Source organism: Mesoplodon bidens (genome assembly GCF_964165515.1).
Source record: "Mesoplodon bidens genome assembly, chromosome: 4".
Classification (NCBI taxonomy): Eukaryota; Metazoa; Chordata; class Mammalia; order Artiodactyla; family Ziphiidae; genus Mesoplodon; species Mesoplodon bidens.
In genome coordinates, this window is record NC_138160.1 from 15,376,819 (window position 1) to 15,386,525 (window position 9,707).

At 42.8% G+C, this 9,707-nt stretch overlaps 1 pseudogene across 1 annotated transcript; it reads left to right on the top strand.

Annotated features, from left to right (window-relative positions):
* Positions 1-2,379: 2,379 nt before the first annotated feature.
* On the top strand, positions 2,380-4,382 carry LOC308615863 (cell division cycle protein 20 homolog; annotated as a pseudogene). The gene has a single exon. The product of its transcript is annotated as a cell division cycle protein 20 homolog (transcript).
* Positions 4,383-9,707: the final 5,325 nt, after the last annotated feature.

The window sequence follows — 9,707 nt, forward strand, 5'->3', positions numbered from 1 at the left end:
TTCTTCCCCACCCCCTTTTTTAATTGTTGATTTTTACTGTTTATAAGCATTTTCACAAATATTTTGAAGAATTATTTAAAATTAAAACCAGTACTTGTTCCCACCTTGATGTTAAAAAAAAACAAAAGAGAGAGAGAGAGAGAAACAAGAAAATCACTTCTTCCCTGCACTTAGTCTATATTTTGGGAAAACCTTTCATCTTTTCAGTTGAATTAAGAGCAACAACTAGATGCATGAAGGATTATAGGAGTGAGAACTACAAAGAATTTTAAACATCTTAAAAGCTTCAGCCATTCAAATTATCAATAGTTCCAGTGTATCTTATTTGGAGTCGATGTGTTAATAGTACAATCTGGTAATTTTTGCTCATTAATTTTAGGAAAAAACCCTTCATTTTAATGACCTCTCTATCAAGAAACAATAATAATCTTTGCTAAATAACCATATATTCAAAGACATATTAATACTAATTTTATTGAAAAGAGCTATTTATGCTGATTGACTTACGTGTGAGAGAGCCTTTAGCTCCTCTGGGAAGTTTGTATTTTGGCTACAAAAATCTTTCCAGGGCTGTAAACTGACAGGTTGGTTGTAGATTTTTTTTTTTTAATTAAAAAAGAAGAATAGTGCAATCAAGCCAGCATTTCCCTGAAACTTAGATCTGCCAGTGGAAGTGACTGTGGTCCTACTGTTCTTGTGTTTACTTTCCCTCCCTGTGGTCAAGGTACCATGCTGTTGTACGATAGTTTTTTACTGTGCATTGTATTTCAGTTCTAGATGCCCAAGCTCCATTGAGTAAGTTGGGTGAGTTTAAGAGCAACTCTGGGGGCTTCCCTGGTGGCACAGTGGTTGAGAGTCCGCCTGGCGATGCAGGGGACATGGGTTCATGCCCCGGTCCGGGAGGACCCCCACATGCCGCGGAGCGGCTGGGCCCGTGAGCCATGGCCACGGAGCCTGCGCGTCCGGAGCCTGTGCTCCGCAACGGGAGAGGCCACAACAGTGAGAAGCCCCGCATACCGCAAAAAAAAAAAAAAAAAAGAAAAGAAAAAAGAGCAACTCTGAAGCAGAACTATCCGCACGGTTTAGTAGCTACTGTGAGTATATCATACATGAGAGTTAATATACTGTGAAGATACGTCCAGTCCTTTCCAGTCACTTACATATGCTTTTTCCCCAAACAGAGTCTGCATTATGATTACTCTATTCATAAATCAAACGGTCCATTTAAGAGAGATTAAATGGAGGAAAAATTATTTCAAGCTTTGTTTGCCAGTGATTTTACTTATGCTAGTTCCCAAATCCGATGAAGAAACTGGGTTATTTTCAAGGAAACTGCTTCACCAATCAGTATACGCAAAGCATCTTGTGCAGAAGTGAGGTCTCTCCCGAAAGAAATTTTCGGGAATTTATTTCTATTTAGGAACAAAAGCTTAAGTTATGAGACGCTCTAACATCATGTGTGTGTGTGTGTGTGTTTTGCCATAAAAAACAGCATTGTAGCGAATGTTCAAATACACAATGGCACCGCAGGCAGACTTTCGCTAGAATTTTCTGTGACAATGGGGTAGAGTCTAAATGCAGCATGAGCAACACTCACCCAGCTCCAGGGAAACGGATGCATGTCATTTAGGAGAAAAGTGGCCTTTGCTTTCAGAAAGTTAATCTAGCCTGGAAATCTAAACTACAAGGGTCCCAGCACTTCATGTTTTTCATTCATTGTTCCTGTGTATCTTGGTAATGATGAATTACTAACATGCTCTTTTAGTTTTATTCCTAAACGCAGTCTCCAGAGTCTAAAGGGATCTTTTATCATTTCTAATAGCAAATCCATTCAAATCTATGTGTTAAGATGAGTAAATCACAGTTCCTGCCAAAAAGTCTAACAGTACTGATAACGACATGATGTGATGTCATTATGTGTAAAGGCCACTAGATCTGTAAACATTCTGAGGTGAGGAGGGAATTCACTTTATTCCACAACTTCCAACATTTTTATATTTCAGTGTAAGATGTTTATTTTCTTTTACATGCACTTAAGTTAAATCCCGTGTAAGGAGGCACAGCCCCGCGGTGGGAGCGGGGAGGAGAGGGTGAAGGCACCGAGGCCGGAAGAAGGGGAGCCGTGGGCTCCTCCTCTGGGAAATTGTGCTTCACTGTCCAGGAATTCTGGGAATCTTCTCAAGCTTCTGGGCTGCCCTGAGAAAGTAGCTTGACCTTTGTGTGGCTGGTCAGTTTTGGAGATGAGATTCCAGCCTAGTGACTCCCTATTTGTAAAAGGGGCTCTGAATGTTTCCTGTCTAGTTTTTGTCTCTGTATTCCCTCTGTCATAACAGTATCATCTGGGGCTTCCCTGGTGGCGCAGTGGTTGAGAGTCCGCCCGCCAATGCAGGGAACACGGGTTCGAGCCCTGGTCCGGGAAGATCCCACATGCCGCGGAGCAACTAAGCCCGTGCACCACAACTACTGAGCCCGCACTCTAGAGCCCGTGCTCCGCAACAAGAGAAGCCATGACAATGAGAAGCCCATGCACCGCAATTTAGAGTAGCCCCCGCTTGCTGCAACTAGAGAAAGCCCGCGCGCAGCAACGAAGACCCAATGCAGCCAAAAAAAAAAAAAAAAAAAAAGTATCATCTGGAAGCCTTTATAAACAAACCTTTCAGTGTTTTTCGAAGTCTGTAAAATACAAGCAAATTAGAGCCTGTAATATCTTTAAAACTATTACAATCATTTTCTTTTCTAGATGCAAACATTTAATGCTGATCCTGGGGTCTGGGATCGCAGCCTGCTTTGACCTGGCGGTGAGAGGCGGTTGGGCCGAGCGATCCGGGGAGGCTCCCATGGCCCAGTTCGCGTTCCAGGGTGACCTGCACTCACTGCTGCAGCCGGCTACACCCATGCCCCACGCAGCCCCTGCGCGCTGGCAGCGCAAAACGCAGGAAGCCTCGGGCCGGGCCCCTCGCCTCTGAGGGCAGCCAACCGATCCCACAGCGCCGGGAGAACCCCGGGGCCGAACTCCCGGCAAATCCAGCTCCAAGATTCAGACCACTCCCAGCAAACCTGGCGGCGATCTCTCTATCCCCCGTCGCAGTGCTTCCCAGATGGAGGTCGCTAGCTTCCTCCCGAGCAAGGAGAAGCAGCCCGAAGACAGTCAGCCGCCCACCAAGAAGGAACATCAGAAAGCATGGGCTTTGAACCTGAACGGTTTTCATGTGGAGAAAGCCAAGATGCTTCGGCTCAGTGGAAAACCACAAAATGCCCTAGAGGGTTACCAGAACAGACTGAAAGTACTCTATAGCCAGAAGGCCACGCCCAGCTCCAGCAGGAAGACCAGCAGTTACATGCCTTCCCTGCCAGACAGGATCCTGGACGCCCCTGAAATCCGGATTGACTACTACCTGAACCTTGTGGATTGGAGCTCTGGGAATATACTGGCTGCAGCTTTGGACAACAGTGTGTATTTGTGGAGTGCTAGCTCTGGTGACATCCTGCAGCTGCTGTAATGCAGCAGCCTGGGGACTATACATCTTCTGTGGCTTCGATCAAGGAGAGCAACTACCTGGCTGTGGGTACCAGCAGTGCTGAGGTGCAGCTATGGGATGTGCAACAGCAGAAACGGCTTCGAAACATGACCATTCTGCCCGAGTGGGCTCCCTCAGTTGGAATAGCTATATCCTGTGTAGTGGCTCACTCTCTGGCCACATCCCACAACATGATGTTCGGGTAGCAGAACACCATGTGGCCACACTGAGTGGCCACAGCCAGGAAGCGTGTGGTCTGCGCTGGGCCCCAGATGGATGACATTTAGCCAGTGGCGGCAACGATAACTTGGTCAAAGTGTGGCCTAGTGCTCCTGGAGAGGGTGGCTGGGTTCCTCTGCAGACATTCACCCAGTATCAAGAAGCTGTCAAGGCTGTAGCTTGGTGTCCCTGGCAGCCCAATGTCCTGGCAACTGGAGGGGGCACAAGTGATCGACACATTCATATCTGGAGTGTCTGCTCTGGGGCTGTGCTGTGGATGCCCATTCCCAGGTGTGCTCCATCCTCTGGTCTCCCCACTACAGGGAGCTCATCTCAGGCCATGGCTTTGCCCAGAACCAGCTGGTGATTTGGAAGTACCCAACCATGGCCAAGGTGGCTGAGCTGAAAGGTCACACAGCCCAGGTCCTTAGTCTGACCATGAGCCCAGATGGGGCTACAGTGGCATCAGCAGCAGCAGATGAGACCCTGCAGCTGTGGCGCTGCTTTGAGTTGGACCCTGCCTGGCAGCGGGAGTGGGAGAAGGCCAACACAGCCAAAAGCAGCCTTATCCACCAAGGCATCTGTTAAGGACCAACTCATCTCAGTTTTTTGTGCTTTTTTTTTTTTTTTTACTTTTCGAATAAAGTCACATCTCCCTCTTAAAAAAAAAAAAGATCCTAATATGCGACCTTGCCTTGAATGTTCAGTATCCTAAAACTTAATTTGCCATTTGTCTTATAAATGATTTTCAAAAATTGTGTACCTTATGGTATGCTTGAATACATTACCAAATTTATCTGTATTTCTTTCCTGCCATTCACTGTTTAGAAGAAACAACATACTCACAAAACAGTTCATGGAATATAAAAAGCCAAAATTCTTGTGACATAAAATACTGAAGCTTTGTATTAATTACTCATATATATATATATATATATATATATATATATATATATATTTAACGGTACGCGGGCCTCTCACTGTTGTGGCCTCTCCCGTTGCGGAGCACAGGCTCCAGACGCGCAGGCTCAGCGGCCATGGCTCACGGGCCCAGCCGCTCCATGGCATGTGGAATCCTCCTGGACTGGGGCACGAACCCGTGTCCCCTGCTTCGGCAGGCCAACTCTCAACCACTGTGCCACCAGGGAAGCCCTCCAATATATATCTTTATATGATTATAGTTTACAATATCCCTGAGCATATGAACTATGACTGACTTATTTATCCCCAATTCTAACCATGTTTCCAGACCTAGTCAGGCACTTAGCATGTGTTCAATAAGTGTTTGTTTAGGGAATTAATGTTAAGTCTGAAAGAAATGGCACTGGAGTGAACATGTTTGTTATAGACTGAAGGTTTATGTTTCCCCCCCAAATTCATATGTTGAAATCTTAATTTAAAAAGTGGGGCCTTTGGGAGGTGATTAGGTCATGATGCTGGAGCCCTCATGAATGGGATTAGCTCTCTTATAAAAGAGACCCAGAGTACAAGAATGTACACTCTTGGGCTTTTGAAAAGGATACATAATTTAAATAGCAGAGATAAACTCATTGCCAGAAGAATTAAGTGAATTTGGAAATTGATCCATCCCTAATGGAATCTGAGATGAGACCTCAGCTCTGGCAGAAACTATGATTGCAGCCTTTTGAGACTCTAAGCAGAGGACTCAGTGAAACCATGCCAGACTCCTCCCAAAGAAGCTGGGATTGGAACCAAGATGGCGGAGCAGAAGGATGTGCTCTCACTCCTTCTTGCGAGAACACCAGAATCACTACTAGCTGCTGGACAATCATCGAAAGGAAGACACTGGAAGTCACCGAAAAAGATACCCCTCATCCAAAGACAAAGGAGAAGCCAAAATGAGATGGTAGGAGGGGCACAATCACAGTAAAATCAAATCCCATAACTGCTGGGTGGGTGACTCACAAACTGGAGAACACTTATACCCCAGAAGTCCACTCACTGGAGTGAAGGTTCTGAGCCCGACGTCAGGCTTCCGAACCTGGGAGTCTGGCAATGGGAGGAGGAATTCCTAGAGAATCAGACTTTGAAGGCTACTGGGATTTGATTGCAGGACTTTGACAGAACTGGGGGAAACAGAGACTCCACTCTTGGAGGGCACACACAAAATACTGTGCACATCGGGACCCAGGGAAAGGAGCAGTGACCACAGGGGAGACTGGACCAGACCTACCTGCTGGTGTTGGGGGGTCTCCTGCAGAGGCGGGGTGTGGCTGTGGTTCACTGTGGGGACAAGGACACTGGCAGCAGAAGTTCTGGGAAGTACTCCTTGGTGTGAGCCCTCCCAGAGTCCGCCATTAGCCCTACCAAAGAGCCCAGGTAGGCTTCAGTGTTGGGTTGCCTCAGGACAAACAACCAACAGGGAGGGAAACCAGCCCCACCCATCAGCAGTCAAGTGGATTAAAGTTTTACTGAGCTCTGCCCACCAGAGCAACAGTCAGCTCTACCCACCACCAGTCCCTCCCATCAGAAAACTTGCATAAGCCTCTTAGATAGCCCTATCCACCAGAGGGCAAACAGCATAAGCAAGAAGAACTACAATCCTGCAGCCTGTGGAACAAAAACCACATTCACAGAAAGAAAGACAAAATGAAAAGGCAGAGGGCTATGTACCAGATGAAGGAACAAGATAAAACCCCAGAAAAACAACTAAATGAAGTGGAGATAGGCAACCTTCCAGAAAAAGAATTCAGAATAATGATAGTGAAGATGATCCAGGACCTTGGAAAAAGAATGGAGGCAAAGATTGAGAAGATGCAAGAAATGTTTAACAAAGACCTAGAAGAACTGAAGAACAAACAAACAGAGATGAACAATTCAATAACTGAAATGAAAAATACACTAGAAGGAATCAATAGCAGAATAACTGAGGCAGAAGAACGGATAAGTGACCTGAAAGACAGAATGGTGGAAATCACTGCTGCAGAACAGAATAAAGAAAAAAGAATGAAAAGAAATGAAGATGGCCTAAGAGACCTCTGGGAAAACATTAAATGCAACAACAGTAGCATTACAGGGGTCCCAGAAGGAGAAGAGAGAGAAAGGACCCAAGAAAATATTTGAAGAGATTATAGTTGAAAACTTCCCTAACATGGGAAAGGAAATAGTCACCGAAGTCCAGGAAGCACAGAGAGTCCCAGGCAGGATAACCCAAGGAGAAACATGCCGAGACACATAGTAATCAAATTGGCAAAAATTAAAGACAAAGAAAAATTACTAAAAGCAACAAGGGAAAAATGACAAATAACATACAAGGGAACTCCCACAAGGTTAACAGCTGATTTCTCAGCAGGAACTCTACAAGCCAGAAGGGAGTGGTATGATATACTTAAAGTGACGAAAGGGAAGAACCTACAACCAAGATTACTCTACCCAGCAAAGATCTCATTCAGATTTGATGGAAAAATGAAAAGCTTTACAGACAAGCAAAAACTAAGAGAATTCAGCACCACCAAACCAACTCCACAACAACGTTAAAGGAACTTCTCTAAGTGGGAAACACAAGAGAAGAAACGGACCTACAAAAACAAACACAAAACAATTAAGAAAATGGTCATAGGAACATACATATCAATAATTACCTTAAATGTGAATGGATTAAATGCTCCAACCAAAAGACACAGGCTTGCTGAACGGATGCAAAAACAAGACCTATATATATGCTGTCTACAAGAGACCCACTTCAGATGTAGGGACACATTCAGACTGAAAGTGAGGGGATGAAAAAAGATATTCCATGTGAATGGAAATCAAAAGAAAGCTGGAGTACCAATACTCATATCAGGTAAAATAAACTTTAAAATAAAGAATGTTACAAGAGACAAGGAAGGACACTACAAAATGATCAAGGGATTAATCCAAGAAGAAGATATAACAATTATAAATATATATGCACCCAACATAGGAGCATCTCAATACATAAGGCAACTGCTAACAGCTATAAAAGAGGTAATCGACAGCAACACAATAACAGTGGGGGACTTTAACACCTCACTTACACCAATGGACAGATCATCCAAACAGAAAACTAATAAGGAAACAGAAGCTTTAAATGACACAATAAACCAGATAGATTTAATTGACATTTATAGGATATTCCATCCAAAAACAGCAGATTACACTTTCTTCTCAAGTGTTCACAGAACATTCTCCAGGATAGATCACATCTTGGGTCACAAATCAAGCCTCAGTAAATTTAAGAAAATTGAAATCATATCAAGCATCTTTTGTGACCACAATGCTATGAGAGTAGAAATGAATTACAGGGAAAAAAACATAAAAAGCACAAACACATGGAGGCTAAACAATACTTTACTAAATAACCAAGAGATCACTGAAGAAATCAAAGAGGAAATCACAAAATACCTCGAGACAAATGACAATGAAAACATGACGATCCAAAACCTATGGGGTGCAGCAAAAGCAGTTCTAAGAGGAAAGTTTATAGCAATACAAGCCTACCTCAAGAAACAAGAAAAATCGCAAATAAACAATCTAACCCTATGCCTAAAGGAACTAGAGAAAGAAGAACAAGCAAAACCCTAAGATAACAGAAGGAAAGAAATCATAAAGACCAGAGCAGAAATAAATGAAATAGAACAAAGAAAACAATAGCAAAGATCAATAAAACTAAAAGCTGGTTCTTTGAGAAGATTAACCAAATTGATAAACCATTAGCCAGACTCATCAAGAAAAAGAGGGAGAGGACTCAAATCAATAAAATTAGAAATGAAAAAGGAGAAGTAACAAAAGACACCACAGAAATACAAAGCATCCTAAGAGACAACTACAAGCAACTCTATGCCAATAAGATGGACAAACTGGAAGAAATGGACAAATTCTTAGAAAGGTATAACCTTCCAAGACCGAACCAGGAAGAAATAGAAAATATGAACAGACCAATCACAAGTAAAGAAATTGAAACTGTGATTAAAAATCTTCCAACAAACAGAAGTCCAGGACCAGATGGCTTCACAGGTGAATTCTATCAATCATTTAGAGAAGAGCTAACACTCATCATTCTCAAACTCCTCCAAAAAATTGCAGAGGAAGGAACACTCCCAAACTCATTCTATGAGGCCACCATCACCCTGATACCAAAACCAGACTAAGATACTACAAAAAAAGAAAATTACAGACCAATATCACTGATGAATATAGAGGCAAAAATCCTCAACAAAATACTAGCAAACAGAATCCAACAACACATTAAAAGGATCCTACACCATGATCAAGTGGGATTTATCCCAGGGATGCAAGGATTCTCCAATATATGCAAATCAATCAATGTGATATGAACAAAGTGAAGAATAAAAATCATATGCTCATCTCAATAGATGCAGAAAAAGCTTTTGACAAAATTCAATACCCATTTAGGATAAAAACTCTCCAGAAAGTGGGCATAGAGGGAACCTACCTCAACATAATAAAGGCCATATACGACAAACGCACAGCAAACATCATTCTCAATGGTGAAAAACTGAAACCATTTCCTCTAAGATCAGGAACAAGACAAGGATGTCCAGACTCACCACTATTATTCAACATAGTTTTGGAAGTCCTAGCCACAGCAATCAGAGAGGGAAAAGAAATAAAAAGAATACAAATTGGAAAAGAAGAAGTAAAACTCTCACTGTTTGCAGATAATATGATACTATACATAGAGAATCCTAAAGATGCCACCAGAAAACTCCTAGAGCTAATCAATGAATTTGGTAAAGTTGCAGGATACAAAATTAATGTGCAGAAATCTCATGCATTCCTATACACTAATGATGAAAAATCTGAAAGAGAAATTAAGGAAACACTCCCATTTACTATCGCAAGAAAAAGAATAAAATACCTAGGAATAAACCTACCTAGGGAGACAAAAGACCTTTATGCAGAAAACTATAAGACACTGATGAAAGAAATTAAAGATAATACCAACAGATGTAGATATATACCATG